The sequence below is a fragment of the Buteo buteo genome, chromosome Z (genome assembly GCF_964188355.1).
Source record: "Buteo buteo chromosome Z, bButBut1.hap1.1, whole genome shotgun sequence".
NCBI classification, from domain to species: Eukaryota; Metazoa; Chordata; class Aves; order Accipitriformes; family Accipitridae; genus Buteo; species Buteo buteo.
Window position 1 is genome coordinate 11,308,161 of NC_134204.1, and position 15,130 is coordinate 11,323,290.

A 15,130-nucleotide genomic window follows, 5' to 3' on the forward strand; every position below is an offset into this window, starting at 1 on the left:
TTGCCTTCAGTGTCAGGTACCAGTGTCCCAGCTTCCTCCATGGGAAGGAAGCTCCAGCTGCGAGTGCAGAGTAAGCTGTTACCTTCTGAAAAGGGAAGGAACCTGTCGGGAAGCAGGAGGGAGGAAGCACACTGCTGTCTGCCGCAGGTGGCTTTTCCAGAGGCTCCATGTTCCGGCTTCCACCTCCTTGTTTGCTCTCCCTTGGGAACAGTAGGGTCTGGAGTCCAGGGAACATTTTACAAAAAAGTGTAACCTATTTGGGATTTTTAAGGTAACTGGAACTGTAGCACTGGACAGTCTATACAGATCTTATAATCACCCTAAATCAGAGATGGATGCTATGGCAGATTGGAAATGGTGAAACAGTTTTCAGAGGAATTTCTGAGGCTTTGTACCCTGGTTCAGAGCTGGATGGAGGGGTCACAGCTCAGGCAAGGATCATGACATTTGTGAGTGCAGGGCCAATTGGGCAGCTCACAGACAGGCATCCTTTCCCCTCCAGTTTTGCGTGAACATCCTAGTCCCAGACAAACTCTGGCCACAGGCACTACAGCAGTGTGTGCCACCCGATGGCAACCCCACACGTCTGACTTCAGAGCATTCAGAGCATCCTTTGAAGGTGGCACAGGTTCCTTCCCCTCTTGTTCTGGGCTGGGCACGGAGCTGCGGGCAGGGCGTTGCAGCTCACTGCGAGCACTGACCTTTGAGTGGTGTAATGAGAGAGGTTTACAGCTCACACAGCCATCCATGTTGAGACGGGCAAACTGTGCTTGCTGCCAGCTGGTCCCTTCCCCCCTGGCTCGCATCCATGGCTTTAGGCACATCGTGGATGACAGGTCAGGTCTCAGTCACGCTCATATTATGGCCAGGCTGGAGCCGGCTTCCTGACCTGTTCTCTCTGCACAGCGAGCAGCACCATGTTCCCTGCTTCCTTCAGCAACAGGAGCCAGCTCTCCACCAGCATCTGGCAAGGGGTCTGCCCAAAGGCAGCTTCAGAAATGTTTAACCTCTCCTTTACCTGTCCAGGGGATGGTCTCAGACCATATCAGAAGGCTCACTAGAGCATCTGCTCTCCATCAGAGTACAGATACCCCAGAGCAAGACAAACTGGCTGTGCGAGGTGGACAGCACAGTACAAGGCCAGGCATCCTGGGAAGATGCAGGCATGGCTGGAGTCACTTGCATTGATTAACTGAGGATAAGCAAGGGCAGCAGAATGACTTGCTTTCCTCCGTGGTACAGTGAGAGGGCTCAGGAGACTGGTTTCTTTCTGGCTGGGCCTGCTCTGCAACTCAAGGCTTCAAATAGAACAGGTCTGCAAACAGGAGCTGCCTGCCCATTCCCCAGCAAGGGGTGAAAGAGGGGAGAAGGACAAAACACCCCGGCCACCCACCCTGAGGCTGCTGCCTGAGGAGAACGGCTCCAGATGCCAGATTGTCACACAGGAGCCCAGCGGTGCTGAGCCCACGGCATGGCTGGGACGGGGCTGCATCAAGGGCTGTGGCAGGTTGCGCATTTGCCCCGGCTGCTCCTCCGTCACACGCTGCAGAAAGAGCGATGCAGCGATGCTGCCAGCGGTGAGTTGCCATAGCAATCCCCCCAAGCATGCCCTCCTGCCTCCCTCCTTTGTCTCTGCTCCCCCAAGCCTTGCGTCCCCTCCCCGCTGCCCCACACATAAAACCTGCTGCACAACACCCAAGAGCCTCCACATGCTCCTAAAGGGCTGTTCATCACCCCAAGGAAGGAAAGGGGGCAGAGGTGGAAGCCCACTCCCACAAGCCATCATCCCCACCTGCTTCACGGGCAAGGTGCCTACTCTGGACCCAGGGGCATCACACCCCACTGTACCCAGTCCCGAGGTGCAACACAGGAAAGCTGGGCAGCCAGACTTGGGGTGTAGAGGCCCCTCTAGCTGCAGTCCCTGTCCTGCTGTGGCAGGCAGGGATGCTTCGACATCGCTGCCTGCTCCATGGCAGTGACATGCAGCCCCTGCCCAGACCAGACCACCACAACACGGCTGCCTGCAGGTCAGAAAGCCCTATGAGCTCTTTCTGCCTTGTGGCAGCACCAGGTTTGATGGAAATGGAGGTCCCAAACTCTTCTTGCTGCAGGCTGGCAGGCATCTCCTAAGTCTCTGTTCTTCAGTCCTAGCCCATTTCCACTTCAGGCAAGTCTGTTCTGCTGCACCAAACCTCACTGTGGCTTGAGCCGGAGACAGGATCCTGCTTTGCTTCCTGTCCTAAAAAACTGTTGTCTACTGTTGCTATGTGCTGCTAAACAGTTACCCAACCCGGTGTGTAAGTAGAGCTCCTCTCCCTTTCACCTCTCCCACACAGGCACAAGATGCAAGGGGAAGAAAAAGGACCCTGCTGAACCACACTCAGGTATGATACCTGCCAATATCTTTCAATCAATGAATTTAATGACTTAACAGAATGGATAAAAGAGAACTTCTAAAAGCTCTGCTTCCCTCCCCATTCTGCCCTTCCCCAGATCTAGTACGGCCCACCACAACTGGTTACATCACTTGAGGGTTATAGCAGAAGCTAGCAAAGCCTCAGTCCTGATCCAGGATGAGTCAGGGAGCCCAGGAGACCACGCAGCTTCCTTCTGATACCATCAACCATGTCTTAGGCTAAAAATAAAGATGGGCCAAAACTGCAGAGCCACATCTTGCCTCAACATGAAACTTAGCAAAGCTCAGCGCTAAGCTCAGCGCTGCTGAAAAATCACCTGAGCAGGTGGAAACCAAAAAGTGCAGAGAAGCCAAAAGTCTTGGCTGTACAAACAAGGGAGAGGCCAGGAGGCCTCACCCTGTGCTGCGCTGGGCTGGAGGATGGTGGTGGCAGATGCCAAGCAGCCATCCAGCCATACAGAAAGGGCCAGAGCTGGGCTCCCATCTCACTTGGCTGAGGGCTTTTGAGTATTCCCACACCCAGAGGTTTCACGGAAGACTGTCTTCTGCACTGCATGCGCCCATCCGAGACAACAGGAACGGACTGCTGTGAACAGGAAGGACGCTGCATTTTTGGCAGGAAAAGGCTGGAAAGCTGCAGCCTGCTTCCCACCACGCAACGTGTGGGCACCCACAAAGCAAGGTCCAAAGGGTGCTTGGTACTAGGGCTAAAAAAGGGGGTCACGTGTACATCTGATATGGCTTAGACACTTTAGGTAAGTGAGGAATTCAAAGTTCTTCCTAATCCCTGGGACGCTATGCCCCAGCAAAACCTTCGCACATGAGGATACAGGACTCCCACATAGCTCTTAGCAGGGAGCCGCAGGATCGCACACAAATAGGAGCTCAGAGGGACATCGGCAACGTTCAGAGACCTAAAATTAGCCTCAGCAGATGATCCTCTGCTCCATTCTTGGGAGCAGCGAGAACCGAACAAGGATCCAGCTGTCCCAACACTCCCGTGAACAGGATCTTTGAATGCTCGACCTACTTGCAACAGAGATGGTAGGGCAAAAAGGGGATTCCTTGCATAACTCCAGTGCCAATACTGACGAGAAACCCAGGGCCCCATCTCTGAAGGAGGGGCAGCATTTTCTTGGGATTTCCAGTGGAAAGACCTACTCCTAGATCAGCTGGTCAGACCAAGGGATAATGGCAGCCCACACATGCTAAGAGTGGGCTGAAGGATGTTAGGCTAACCACTTTCTGTTGAAGATATAACCTCCACTTTTCCCAGTCTTTGAGTTTGCCAGCAAAGCATTCCATCCCATTCCCAACAGAGGCACTGCAAGTCTGTCCAAGGGTCTGCAAGCTGTACCAGCTTCCAGGTTACTGCCAGCTGCACTAAACTGAACTAATGTGGTTAATTCAGCCCAAATATAAGTTCACTGATATCACCTGGGTTAGACAATGTCCAAACCAGAGAGAAGAGGTTCATGCTGTGACCAAGTAATGGGAGAAGGTGCTGCATTACACATATATGGGAGATTTGCTGTCCCTGGAGGTATCAAGCTATTTGGCAGCAAGCAAGGGGGAAGGAAAGCCTACTTGCTGGTGGGGTGGTGTGGGAAGCAGAGAAGACCTTGATGCTAGATAAGCACTGCTAAGCAGTAATGAAAACATCTCATCATTATCAACACTGTTCTCAGCACAAATCCAAAACATAGCCCTGTACTAGATACTGTGAAGAAAATTAACTCTATCCCAGCCAAAACCAGCACACAGACACTTCAGAGAAGAGCCACACAGCCTGGGCAGCCATGTGTCCTAAACAGCAGCTTCCCCACATAATGTCTCCTGGTCAAATCGTACCTGAGCTCTGGGGTGAGAGAAGTGCTCAGCCTACCCCCCTGGAGGCACAGTGCCGATGAGGGCTCCTTTCCCGGTGAGACCACACCGTGCAGGTGGGACAGGCACTGCTGGATCCAGGCAGGCACGCAAGCATCCAGGCACAGGGAGAGGGCGGGAAGCCCACAGCAGTTTCAGCCTGCTCCGGGCTGGTTACCTCTGAGCAGCAAAGGCCTGACCTTCACATTTCTTGACAGTGGCAATACAAAGACTACCAGTCCTCCTGAAACACTTCACTGTCACTCTAAGCCTCATACACCATGGCCAAGGGACTCTTTGAGCTACAGAATCCTGGGAAAATGCAGGCAGAGCTCAACTGGTTCTGACAGAAAGCAGGATCACATCTGCCACGAGCTCTGGGTGAAGTCTCAGCTCTGTTTGTCAAGGTGAAGGACAGCAAGCAGTGGAGACCAGCAGCTGGGAAATGCTCCCGTTCAATATTGCTGCTACATAGAAGGACAAGTGCAGAAAGCAGCACAGACTGCAAGTTCCCAAGGGTTTAAAACACAGTGCCCTTGAGCTCCTGACAACTGCGTGCAGGGTTCAACCGTCTTAAGAGCACCAGTCACACACATCCAGGCTCCCTTCGCCACACTGTCAGCCAGGTGGGAGGCAGGAGCACCCAGCAAGCCTGGGTGATGGGAGCACCTCACCTGGGTGACACCTACTCTACAGAGCTGTCCCTACAGGCCAAGGGGAGGAGAGCATGCGGTTCCCCTGCTTCTTCACACAGCCCTGGTGAAGGAAGAGAAACTGGTGATGATTGTACAGGTGCTAACCTTGGTGTAGGGCTGAAGCAGACAGGAAAGGGAGTTCTTAGCAGTCAGGACTTGTGGTGTGGTCTTGGGGTTTCTTGGTCCAGCTGTCTTGTGTCACCTGGAAAGACAAGCACACAGACACACATTCAGGTCAGCTGGGAAATACCCTACCCATGCAAGAAGACCTTCCCAATGCTGGGCAGGCAGTAATTGCTCATCGAAGCCAAACAAGTTAGTGGCCTATGCACAGAAGCGAGAGACCCCAAGCACCCCAGCACCTTGAAGATCCCACTGTATCTTTTACTAGTGCTGAGGCCACTGCTCCAGCTGCAGTCCTGACTCACCCCCAGGGTTCCAGTTGTCACCCCAGTTCCCTGCATCACTCTGGGTAGGTGTTTTGCTGGTTCCCCAGAGAGGGCTGCTAAGGTCACTGCCACTGTCTCCCTTCCCCAGATTACCAATGGGAAGTAAAGTCCTTTCTGTGCCCTTGGCTTTGTTCTTCTCCACCTGGGCAGCTGTACATTGCTCCACCACACAGGCTTTGCCAGTACTTGAGTGGGTGCGCTGGCATATGGTTTATCTGCAAGAACAGACTCTGGCTGTGGTCCCCACAGGCCACCCGCTAAACCACCCCATGGGGACACGGAGCCAGGGCAGGGAGGGCGAAACTCCACTGCTGGAGAGACACTGCTCCCAACAACCCAAAGAGACCAAGCCAAATCCACAGCCGCAGCGTTTCCCAGGCTACAGTGAAGGGGGAAAACGACAACTTAATAGAAATCTCCGAGAGGCCTGCCAACACCGTCACAAAGACGTTGTTTAAGACTCCTCCCCAGGCTCCCACTGCTGTAATCACAGACTACGGGGGATCACGCTGTGTGGGGACTAGGTGCTTGTGCCCAGCAGGTCCTGAAAACCAGGACAAAATCGGGCTCCCCAAAACCAGGTCTGACACTCCCCTGACCACAGGTACAACGAACAAAAGCTGCTTAGGGGCAGTCCCCACTCCCCAGCCTGCCCTCCACAGGGGTAATAACCCTACAGTACCAACCCGCAGCACAACCCAGCTCCCACCAGAGCTGCAGCACCAGCGAGCACTGCAGGCAGCCACACTGCCAGTCCCCCAGAAGCACAGCCTTTACATAGTGATGTGGGAAGGCACCCCCATGTTAGCTCACTGGTGCACCGGCCCTTGAAACAGTCAGGAAGGCACCCAGAAAGTTTGTGCTGAATGTCACCTGCACCTACAGAGCTAGCAGTTCAACCTGCACCAGTGTCCCAGGAGAGGTCCCACCTGGAAGCTGTACCAGCTAGTCACCAGGGCTATGGTTTTGTTATATTTTTGGTACAAGCAGAACAAGCCCCAGTAAGTGTAGCATGTGTATATGTAAATACACACATACTTAAAACCCTCCACCAATTCCCTGCTCTACCACACTATCTTTCAGAGAAAGCTTGAAAGGCTCTAAGCCTGAGCAGTGACAAGAATTGCTTTGGACATGGCTGAAGTACTGCCACCCACATACTGCTGCAGCACAGGAAGCGATGGCAGTGTATCTGACAGGGATGGGTTGAAAACTCTCCCCAGGAAGAATGCAATTACCCCAAATGGACTGAGGCCAGGAGATCTGGATTATCACCTCAGCTCTTGCATAAAGGACTTTGCATCTTTGTTCACTTCCAGCAAGAATCACAGGGTTGACACCGGCCCTGGCCCAGGACATGGATTCATTACTAAAAAGCACTTCCAGCTGAATCACTAACTGCACTTTTTGCAGCACACAGGACTCCTTTGGAGGCTTCGCATCCAAGTATTGTTCTACCCTCACGCTGCTTAGCTGGGGGGTTGTCAGGCCACAACACAGGCGAGTATGACTGCAAACCACCAGCCAGTCCTGAAAAAGCTCTCTGAAATGCAGAGCATGTGAGCTCAGCTGCTCTTCATTCAAGATTCACAACCAGCTGAAGACACTGACAGAAACAGGGGAAAAACATGTTAATTGGCAGCTGTGCGTTCACAAGGCCAAGCAAGGGAGACTGTGATAGAGACTAGCAAAGGCAAAGGGAGGATGAAGATTTGCAAAGACACCTCCCAGTCAAAGAATACAAATTTTAAAGCAAACCTCAAACTTTGTGGGATCAAGTTCTCTAGAGCTTACATTCATCTGGCTCACTTGCTCATGAGCATAAAGCAAAATGGAAAAACAAAGGAAGAGAGCTGGTCAGAAAACAGGCTCCAGGGAGCGGAGCTGCCAGGCGCTGCAGACAGAAGGAAGGATCAGAAACATGCAGTGGGGTTACCAGGACACAGGGGCCCACACAACCTGCTGGAGGAAGGGGGTCCCTGGGACTGATGAGAGGTGGAGAAGCATCAGGCAAAACCCTCCCACAGAAGACTCTCACTGCCAAATAACCTGCAACAACACCCTCCAGAAGCCATCTGTTCACTTACAAATGTCTCCCTTCGGGATTTCTCTCCCGTATTGCCCTTCACACCTGTCCTGCTTCAAACCCGACTCATTAACTCCTCCAGCCATGGAAGCCTCCGATAATTTGATTACAGCTCCATTGACAGTGTGCTGAGGACACCACTTTTCTAACCACTCGGCCTCACTTTTTCTTTCACATCTGTGGTTGCATACCTACAAACGACACATTTTCTTATTCTGCATCCAGGAAGCGTCCTGTCCCCCAGGCATTGTGCCTTTCCACACACCACACGATGCTGCCTACAAAACGTAGAAGGGGACAAGCGTGGGCAGGCCCAGAGCAGCAAGGGCAGGTAAAGGCCTCAGGAAGATTCAAGAGTCATTGACTGTCAAGAGTCAGATCAGTAAGTATCCCCTCAAACCACCCTCAGACCCAGAAGCAGCGGGGAAGGTTGGGGCGTCTCTGCCCTCTGCTACTCAGGGCGGCCGTGCAAAAACGGGCCAGGGCAAGCAGCTGGCAGCAGACAGCAAGGAGGAAGACCAGGGATACAGATGTGCCTCCCTGCCCTCAGAGGTCCCTCAAACACAGGGAGGGAACTTCCTTTCCTCCTCCCGCTCCGCATGCTCAGAAGACCTGAAACTGCCAAGGGAACGGGCTGGGAAAGCTCAGCACGACAGCAGAGGGAGGGTGTTTGGCTGGGGGGGCTTCATCTGCCTTGGAGGAAGCCACCAGGAGTGAAACAGCAACCCTAACAGTAAAAATAAAATGATCTGTTATTCCCTAAAGTCCATTTCTGGAGAGGGCAGATGTGAAGAACAGAGCATCAAGAGCTGCTCTACCCAGCTTGCTGCAAAGGCAAGGGAGCAGGGGAGCCCCTCAGCGAGCTGTGCCTCGAATAGCAGGGTTCCCAAAGTTAGTGCAGGGTGGCCCCGCCAGCTTTCCTTCTGGCGGTGGGTAAGAAACTCTCACACAGGGAGCAGAAACAAGGCGGGCGAGTGGCAGAGCTGAAACGGCCCCAGCCCTGCCCCACCTGCGGGCCGGACCTCGGTCCACAAGCCCAGCTCCCCAAGGACCACAGCTCTACAGCTGGGGTGACAGGAGGGCTCTGCTGTCCCCACACACCCTGGCCACCCCAGGGTCCGTAGGAAGGGACGCGTTCGGGCCCCACGAGAGTTAGCAGGAACCCAGCAAAACGTTGTGGGAGTAGCTGCTGCGGATGAGATGAAGGTAGGTGCTGTCTCCCCCGCGAGAGACACCGTGGCAGCAGTGTCCCACTCTGACCCAAACCCTGTACAAACCTCCCTGCCCACCCAGCTCCCACTGCTGCCCTGCTCTCAGCACAGGCAGGGCTGTCAGGAGGCTGCAGATGCCAGCCTGCCGCGATGCCCAAACGGGCGGCTGGGCTGCGTGGAGGGAGCTGCATGCTGGGACATGTAGTCCCTACCAGGGCCCCGCCGCTCACTCACGCCAAGACCCACACGATATAAATTGCTGCTGCGAAATAAGGCGATGATGATGCTTTACAGGATGACTTAATTCTCCCAGTCCTCAACCCCCTTCTAAAGCAGAGACCAGCCAAAAGTAACCCTAGTACTATCACATTGGGAGTTTTCTCCCGTTTCACCTGCCAGACCTTGTTCACTTTCCGCATGTGTTAGCAAGTTTGCCGAGACTTTCGTTTGTGGCAGGGTTCAGTCCTGCTCCACTCTCCACAAGGTCCCAACTGCCCCTTTTTGCTAAAGGCTAACAGAGACAATTCAGGTCCGTAAGCAGATCTCTGCTTGCGCGACGCTTTTTAAAAAGGCACTGAGAAGAAGTGACTTTTAAAATGCCCTAAGACACAGCACAGCATTCCTCTACCGTACCAGCTGCAAACTCCACGCTCCTTCCTTAAAAAATAAAAGGAGCCTGGAAACCCCGGAGATAAGTCTATGCCCCTACTACACGTCGCCCGACGGATCGCGTTCACAGGTGGGTTGCGAGCAAGCCCACCGCTCCAGCTCCCACGGCGCAGCCATCCCCTCTGCCTTCCCTGACGCACAGCAGCTTTCTCGGGACTGCCAAGAGCACGCCGCGCACCGCCTGCGTGATTTCTGTAGAAGCGGGGTGCCTCGGCCGCAGCAAAACGCTTGAAAACCCCACCAGGTCTGTAGCTGCTGATTTGGGGCCGGTAAACGTGTCCCCCCCCCACCCCCCACCCCGTGACGGGTCCTTCCACCCGTGGCGGCTGTCACCAGAGGGCAGCAGCCCTCTCGCCGCGGAGGGTTCGCACCCGCTCCCACGCCGTTTTCGCAGCCCCACGGGGCAGGTGCCGGCCAAGCGGGTGCTAGATGAGCCACGTCTGCCGCTCCCCACCTCGGTGGGTTGAGTGGCCGCGACACGGGGTGGCAGCTCCGGGTCTCCGTCACGCTCCCACCACCGCCGGTCCCCTCGAGCAGGGGGCCATCCCCGGGGGCGGACGAGAACGGCCACCGAGTCCCGGCCGGGGCTGGATTTGAGCTGATGCCCGGGAGGAGGAGGAGGAGGAGGAAGAGGAGGAGGAGGCCTCATCCTGTCGGCAGAGCCGTGGACAGGCTGTCCCTGGCCATGTCATGGCGGAGAGGACGTGGCCTTGGTGGGCGAGACCAGGGGCAGCACAGCCTCCCCGAGCTGCCGGGGGCCTTGGCGGGGGGCTGCCCGCCGGCATGGGGGGGGGGGCGGGACGGACGGACGGACACCCCCGAGGCGCAGCCTGCGCCGCCCCAGCCCCAGCCCCACTCCTCCTGGGCAGCAGCCCTGCTCACAGCCCCGCTGTGCCCCCCCCGCCAACCGCCCAGCCCCCCTCCAGATCTGCCTCTGCCAGACCTTCCCACCGCAGCCCCCCCTCCCCGAGGCCACACACACCCCCGGGCACCGACCCCCCGGCAAGGGTGTGTGTGTGTGGGGGGGCACAGTGTCCCTGCCACAACCTCCCCTCCCCATCAAAGCCGCTCTACGGTCACACCGCCGCCTGCCGCAGGCTGACCCCCGCCCCGGCACCTCCCGCCGCAGCTCCCCCCGGTCCCAGCCCCCCTCCCCCGGCCGGTGCCAGCACTCCCGGCTCCAGCCCCCCCCCCCGCTCACAGCCCCCCATCCCGCTCGCAGCCCCCCCACCCCGGTACCACCCGATCACGGCCGCCGCTCCCCCCGCCCCGGCCGCGGCCCCTCTTCCCCGGCCCCCCGCCCCAGCTCTCGCTCGTCCCCGTTCGCCCCCCCCGCCCCCCCCACCCCCGGTCAAGGCCCCCAGTCCCAGCGCCCCCTCCCGAACCTTCTGGAACCGGGTGGGGGTGAGACGGGGGCGACGGGGACCGGGCGCATTAACCTCTCCGACGCCAGACAGGCGACCCGTCCCCGTCCCGTGTCCCCCCCTCCCCGGTGCCCGGTTCTGCTCCCGTGTCCCGCCCGGCCCGACCCGGCCCGGCCTCACCCTCCGCGGCCCCGCCGGACCCAGCAGCGCCCCCTCCGCCGCCGCCACCAGCACCACCACGGCGGCCCCGACTGCTGCGCGGCTCCGTCCGCTCCTTCCGGGTGCCGGCCGGGGACACGCCTCCTGGGCCCGCCTCCCCGGCGCTGATTGGTGCACGGGGCGGGGCAGGGCGCGGGGCGAGGCGAGCAGTGGGGCTTTGCGGCCAATGGGCGGGCGGAGAGGTGGTGATGCCCCGGACTGAGATCCCGCCCTCGCCCCGCCCCCTCCACGTGCGGGTGTGTGATGACAGCGGGGAAGGGGCGGGCCCAGGCGAAGCGGCTCCTCATTGGCCGCCGCCGGCGGGGGCGGGGCCTGGCTCAGCGCTGGGGTGGGGGGCTGCCGCCGCCCCGACACTTCGCCTCTGCCAGGCTGACCTTTAACCTCTGACCTGACCCCGGCCCGCCAGCGGGGCACCGGGCCTGGGCCCAGCCCCACGGCCGCGACGTGTCCCGACCCCACAGAAGCGGCCCACGCCCACCCCACGGGCGCAGCCCCCCCGACCCCACGGGCACGGCGTGTCCCACCCCACGGCCACACCCACGGGCACGGTATGTCCCCGCCCCACGGGCACCCTTCCCCCACCACCACCCCAACCCCACGGACGTGGCATGTCCCAGCCCCACAGACACGCCCCCCCCTCCTGGGCCCCACAGACATGGCCTCCCTCTCCCAGGTGGGACCCACAGCGTGTTCTCCACCTCATGGAGACGGAGATGTCCCGAGTGGGGGTGCTCCACGGGCCCAGCCTGCCAGCCACCCACACAGCTGGGCTGGGAACTGGCCGTGGGTTTTGGACCGGTGGAGGCAGCAGCCCCCAGGAAACGGCTGCTCAGAAATACTGAAGCACCAGGCAGCTGTGGGCCTCCAGGTCTCTGTCACCCACCGGTGGGGACCCCAGCAGGACCCACTACCCCACGGGGCAGCAGCCTGGGGCTCACCAGCCTGACCGTGGGCAGCTTGGGTCGGGGAAGAGACACCTTGCCTTCAGCAATTTTGGGTGAAGCTCAGTAAAGACCAGCCCCCCGGCCAACTCACCTCGTTCCTCAGCGAGCCACAGCTGCAACGCCGCTCTAAAAATAGCGGGGACCGGTACCGCCAATGATAAATATAACCAAGATCTCGTCTTCTAACGGTGCTAGCGTGCAGTGAGCTGGATGCGAACCGGCAGCACACCGGCTGCCGAGATCCAACACCCCACTCGCCTTGCTGCCGGTCCGGGGGCATTATTTTCGGAGCTGCTGTCATGGACAAAGCCGTGCCAGGTGCTCTCTGGGAATAGCCGTGTGCTTGGGGGGCAGCAGGACGGCTGGTCCTTTCACACCCCTGCCCTACACGTGCTTTTCTGCAGGGAGAAATGGCAGCTCAATGTGCTGCTACATGGCCGAGGAGCAGCTGCTGACACAGGACCTCATGTCCTCCTGGGGCCTCAGCCTGTTGTTGTAGGAGATTTCTTGCTAAATGTGCCCTGGCTGTCCCCAGATTCGGGGTGTGGGCCATTAAAGGGTATTTAATGTATGGAGCATTTTAATTTCTGAGAGTGAGGACAGGAACACATGATCCTCCGGTGCTACTGGTGGTTTAGGAGCCACTGTCTCAAACAGCACATGTGCAGGTGCTGGTTTCAGGGACGAATAGCCCAGGAGGCTCAGTTCCCCCCATGCCCCTGCTCATCCCTCATGGTGCAGGTTTCCTATGCGCTCCCAGGGCAATATTTAGCTTTTCTGCCCTTTGGCCCTGTGTGTCAGCTCTGCCGAGCTGGCAAGAAGCTCTGGTGTCCAACCGGGACGGGAACAGAGGCTGTGGAAACAAGTGATGGGCTGAAAACAGCTCAGTCCTAATCACACGGCAACTTCCACAGGCTGTGTTTTCCAGCTTAAACTAGCTGGAATGAGTTCAGGGTTAACAAATGGTTAATGAACCATTACTGGCCTGAACGGGAACTGAACTGGAACAACTTCAGTCGCAGCTGTACCCGCCATGGAGCTGAATCCAAAAGATTTGCTGGTTCAGCTCCTCAGCTGCGGGGAAATATGGGCTCCTTTGTCCTTGACAAGAATAATACATTTCTGTTTATTGTACGGGCAGCAAAGGATTGATAACAACCCAAGTTATTTACCTTCTGCTTTTGAGTGCTGAGGGTTTGCGAGTGATGTCTCTGCTGAGCACACTGTCCCTTAGCAACCTCCCCTGATTTTTAAAACACAGTCTAATTCCAGAAACAGGACTAAGGAGCAGGACGTAAAAGCTCCTTTTAACAGTCTGTGTGGGGTGAGGGTGCTCCTGCTCCTGCCGGGCACAGGGCAGGACCTCAACTGTCACCATTTGATGGCGACTGGTAACGCAGGCGGAAGATGGCAGTGGTTCAGAGAGCGTCTGGAAAACCCTCCAGAGGCTTGGAGGGGATGGGGATGGGGGAAAGTATGGCATGAACCGTGCTGCTGGCTTGCAGAGGGACAGCCCACCCAGGGCTTGCCAAGAGTGGGCTGCATCCACTCCCTGCAAACCCTGGGGGACCTACCAAGGACTTCACAAGGGTCGGTGAAGGCAAACAGGGAGGTTTAAAGACATTAGGCAGGGCTCTGCACCATGGCTGGCCACCTTCCAGAGGCTCGCCTGCCAGGCAGGCTGGGAGGAGGGTGCTTCTCCAGGAAGATGAGGTGTCCCGGGCAGCGCATGGTGGAACGACGTCCTTCCATGATGAGCTCTGCTGCCTGCGGGGCTTCTCTTTGAAGGGTGCGCTGGTGAGGTGACTGGGTGCCGGTGAGTTCATCACTGGGTTAGCTCCCTCCTGGAGCTGCCAGCGCTGCCCTGACCGGCTGGCTGTGGGCTGGGGCCGCTCAGCCTGTTTGCCAGGCTGGCTGCTCCCGCTGGAGAGGCTGTGGGATGCTGAGCTCCAGCAGGCTGAGGAGCTGACACCAGCAAGGCTCCTGATGCAGTTTTAATTTAATTTAATAGTTTTCATCATGGAAGGGTGACATCCCCATGCACACACTCGTTTTATTGGTGTGGGCGGGTTTCGCAATCACAAAAGTATGCACATCATCTCCCAAAGCTGATGGGGCAAGATGTGCCTCCGTAGGGGTGATGCCACCCCTGCATCGCCTGCACACTGCCCATGCTGGCAGGCTGGCCCATGCTATGCACAACCTGATCCAAGTCCGTGTAGGTAAAGCAATAAAGGACCTGAGTGCAGAAACGAGCCCAGAAAGACCTGGAGCCCTGCCAGGGAGAGATTGCAGGGAATTTTAAAAGGCCCTTGGAGGAAGCTGGTGGGAATCAGCTGTCACGTTGCTCGGAGGCCCCTGATGAGCTGGGCCGGGCCAGTGGGGTGTGGAGCGGCGTCGGGGCTGGACTGGGCACCCCACAGTGACTCATGGCCTTGTCCCAGCTGGCAAAGGAGTTGGAGAAAGCCCAAGGGGCAGGCGTGCGAGAGGAGCATTGGGTGTCAGTTCCCCTCTTAATGGCATGCCATGCAGGCATCTCTTTATCAGGCTGCTGCAAAAGGGCTTTGGCTTTTTTCTCTCTCTCAGCCCTCCGCATTCTGCAGAGAGAGACCTTGGCTGCTGCAGCGTTGCCTCCCAGAGCTTTCACACTTACTGTCTTCCCCGTGGTTAGCAATGAAGGAGAGCGGGGCCAAACTCTGCCTCTCTTTCCCCATGGCTGTCTCAAGGAGGGGATGCACGCCGGTGCCCCACAGTGTTGTGCCACAGCCAGGGGACATCCCCAGGGGAGCGTGAGCTGGTGCTGCAGGGCTTTTCCCCCACTGGAACCTGTTCCCAGCAATGTGCTTGGTTTACCTGTTTGACCGAAACGGCTGTAAAACTGGAGATATGAATCATGCTCGGAGAGTTTCCTGCTGGCAGAGCCCTCCGCCGCTCGGCGTAGGGGTGGCGTTCCCTCCTGGCACTGCGGGAATCCCTCCCTGCATGGCTCGGAGCAGGGCTTGAAGTCACAACTCAGCCGAAGTCACTGCAGCACCCTGACTGAGCCCCTGTGCCCACCGATGCCTCGTTCCGAGCTGGGGGTCTCTGCTGGGATTCAGAGCCCTGATGGGACAGGTGGGGGGTGACAGGACTGCTCAGAAGAGATGGAACTGATATCGGTTTAACAAGCAGTGGTGGTAGGGTCAGGCTGGGCTGCTGTCTTCCTCCCAAA

The 15,130-nt window shown here is 57.6% G+C and overlaps 1 protein-coding gene across 2 annotated transcripts in view; it reads right to left on the minus strand.

Annotated features, from left to right (window-relative positions):
* The window catches only part of ATOSB (atos homolog B), a 40,274-nt gene extending 29,253 nt beyond the window's left edge, over positions 1-11,021 (minus strand). The window contains exons 1-2 of one of the 2 annotated variants that reach the window (XM_075020489.1): positions 10,937-11,021; positions 5,083-5,179 (exon numbers count right to left, since the gene is read on the minus strand). The gene's annotated coding sequence lies outside the window, so the exon portion shown is untranslated. Of the gene's footprint in view, positions 1-5,082; positions 5,180-5,519; positions 6,327-10,936 lie in introns of those variants that run through there. The other variant, XM_075020490.1, reaches the window with a different exon arrangement.
* Between the last annotated feature and the right edge of the window lie 4,109 nt (positions 11,022-15,130).